This window comes from Cebus imitator, unplaced genomic scaffold, assembly GCF_001604975.1.
Source record: "Cebus imitator isolate Cc_AM_T3 unplaced genomic scaffold, Cebus_imitator-1.0 Scaffold81, whole genome shotgun sequence".
Taxonomy (NCBI): Eukaryota; Metazoa; Chordata; class Mammalia; order Primates; family Cebidae; genus Cebus; species Cebus imitator.
The window spans coordinates 4,028,746-4,032,240 of record NW_016107396.1 but is presented as its reverse complement, the minus strand read 5'-3'; positions in this window follow the sequence as shown (position 1 = coordinate 4,032,240).

Genomic DNA, 3,495 nt, shown 5'->3' with positions numbered 1-3,495 from the left:
ATGAAAGGGCCTAGTTGATAACAGCTGCTAAATGTTATTTTCCTTCTCTTGTTCACTGAAGGACTATGCACAAATTTGTACTGAGCAGAAGCAAGGTTTTATTTACACAGTGGCAGATCATGAGTGTACACACAGCATGTATTTATAAGCAATTAGATAATATTCTCAGCTTGTTAATAATAACTACTTATATTATGCTTTTTAGTTTGTAAATCATATTCACCCACATGAATATGATAGATTATGATCTTTCCTCACTCCAACTCTGTGAAGGAGGCAAGGCAGGTATGATTAATTTCACTTAACTGAGGAGGAAAACCAAAGCTTAGAGGGATTAAAGTACTTGCCCAAGGTTATGCTGCTGGCTAATAGCAGTACTGTAACTCTGACCTGGGTCTTCTAATTCTAAATTTCATTTTCTTTCAATTCCTATGTACCTAATTCTCATCTCCAAAAATTTTTATTTGAGTCAGGTGTCAAAATCCTCAAGCCAATTCTTCTTGTAGAGCCTCTTGACCTGGTAGGTGGAAATAAACTTCTATTTTCTCTTTAAAAGAAGAAAAACATACCTCTAAACATTTTCTTACAGTAAACTTTTTGCATGGGTATGTGTGTTGTCAAGAGACTCCCCAGGGACAAGAGGGACAGGGAATTTCTGATAATAAAGCCCATGAATAGAGCAGGGACTTCCAGAGGGGAAAAAAAGTGCTTGTCATACCCTTAAAAGCTATTGCCCTGGATGGGCATTGGAACCTTGGATTGTAAAACAAAGCCTAACTCTTCCCTGGAGTTGCACTGTGACCTGTTCTGTTAGCTCGGCTCTTAGATCTTGACAACAAAGCATCCAGGAATAAGAAGAATAGTGATGCCACTTGTCTGCATTTCTCAGGAAATTCTCCTCTCTATGTGGTCTTGGGCAACTTCTGGTCAGATAGAAAGACATTCACTGTATTCCCAACCAGAATTATTTTGCAAGTCCCTTGAACCCTTAAAATATCCATAACTGAGGATTAGTTCAGAAACACTAGTCAAGAAAATGCATGCTCCAAAGGTTATATCAAGGGAAGCAGAAAATGTGAGCAGCTTGAGAGCTCAGTATTGCCAGTCTGGAAGAGCAATTTGCCTACAGCTGGATATAATTAACAAGCATGGGTCAAAAAGGAAACCAATCATAAAAGTGTGAATTGGATTGAGGTGGAGGGATGGGACAGTGACAGTCACTTCCAGAGGTGGGAGATTCCCACTGGCGAGCCTCTCCCCATTTTCAAAAAGCCTAGCCCAATGCTGTTAATAGAAGAATAATCTCTGAAGGAAAAAATCTCTGGTCTTCACAGTAACCCAGTATGTGTTTCACAAATTATTTTTTTCTGAGACACTAAAAGGTGCATTATTCTCCGTTTACACTAGTGAGTATTTTCTATGCCCACCAAAATGTGTTATGTGTTTCCTGGCTCACTATAAGTAAAAAGGTACAGCCTCCAATTGAATCCTGTTTGAATTCTTTTGGTCTGAATGCATAAACTATCATGAGGAATTTTGTTGTTGTTGTTGTTTGTTATTTTAGTAAAAACCAAGAAAGAGGATAACTTAAAACTAATTAAATATATAATGCATTCAGTAATAAATACATCTTGTGTGGTTAGGAGCTCATATGCAAAGTTGCAGCACGATGAGAATTAACACAGATGAATAATAAATTCTCTAATAATTATTCTCCTTTCCTCCTCCCACCTACTTCTGAGGGGGGCTGGGGGACTGGCTTCACATATGGAACCCTGTGGATCTTGCCATCTTTCTTCTCCGCTTACTCTAGTCTTGAGACAGAAAGAAATAGAAGTCTGAACACAAGATGCAGTGCCTCCAAAGCTTTGGAGATTTTTCTAATCCTCCAAATGTTCTCCAATAAAATCCTCCCTTTATACTGCTGATGCTGCCACAGCATTCATAACCAGGGGAAGTCTGACAAGAAAATGAACCATTAAAACCTACACACAAACATAGGGACTCATTTCCATGCTGAAGTCATCTTTAACCGAAGCCAAGAATTCATTTTGTCATTTGCAAGCACTTATTAAGTGCACAATACAGTGCTCGTTACTCTGTGGGGGATACAGGAGAATTAGTAGTTTACATTTGAGTTGAACAGGCAAAAAATAATAATAATAATGATAAGAGACAACAAACCATTTGAGGGAAGAGGAAGATGAATAAATAAATATGTATAAATGTATGTACATGCATGTGTACATATATATGTAATCTAAATGTGACGGAATAGAAAGCAAAGTATTAATTCATGGTGAAGTGCAACTGGAGGAAGAAACTTTCGGATATGGCTAGTTTTGAGCAAGATCTGAAAGAAAGTGATGGTTGTTGCACGCAGGCAAGAAAAGGCCTGAGGGGTAAACCACTTTGTGAAGCTTGAACTTGTTACTTGAACAGGCTTCCTGGGAAGTAGCTGGTTGTTAGTATCTGACCAAAGTGTGCCTCTCATTGACTGAACACTTGTCTATCCTGGGGATGAATTCTCATTTTCATTGACACATTTTTTAAATCACTTAAAAAGCATTGTTGGAAGACGCATAAAATACATAACAGATTTCTCATAACATCAGTTTATAAGCATTTAAAGCTTCACAATAAATAAGTCCAGAGAAGAGTTCATTAAGAAATAGCTGCACGATCACCGTGGAGTATTAAAATCACATGCAATTTCTTTGGGGCCATAATGAAATAGTCAATTAACTTTTTTGCTTGTTGACAACTACAGCTGATGTAAACTAATGGTCCATTGATTTCAGCAGAAAGTCAGAGAACAACAAGTTAAAACAGTCTGGGAAAAGAATCAGAGGCTGAATTGGTCAAAGCATGGTTTTATTTCAGTTTCCACGAAACACAAAATGGCCACGTAACTATTTCACATATACCTTAGAGAAGCTTGGTGAGCAATGTGAATGTACATAATAAATAATATTAGCTAATGTTTAAAAATACTTTACAGGGGGTGTTAGACAGAATAATAACATTCCCCGCCTCCACTCTCAAAAATATATCCATGATGTAGTCCCTGGAAGCTGGGAATATGTCACCTCACAGGCCAAAGAAACTTTGCAAATGTTATCAAGTCAAGGATCCTGCAATGGCAATATTATCCTGGACTATTTGCATGGGTTCAGTGAAATCCACAAGAGTCCTTACAAGGAGAAGGCAATAGAGTTGGAGTTAGAGAGAGAAGATATAAGGATAGAAGTAGAAGTCATAAAAGAGAGGAAATGCTACACTGCTTATTTGAAAATGTAGAAGGGGCCATGAGCCAGGAAATACAAGCGTTTTTCAGAAGCTGGAAAAGTCAAGAGAATGGATTCTCCCCTAGAGCCTCCAGCTGGAACACAGCCTTGCTGACTCCTTGACTGTAGTCTGGCAAAATCCATTTCTGACTTCTGACCTCCAGAACTGAAAGATAGCAAATTTGTGTCGTTTTAAGCTACTAAATTT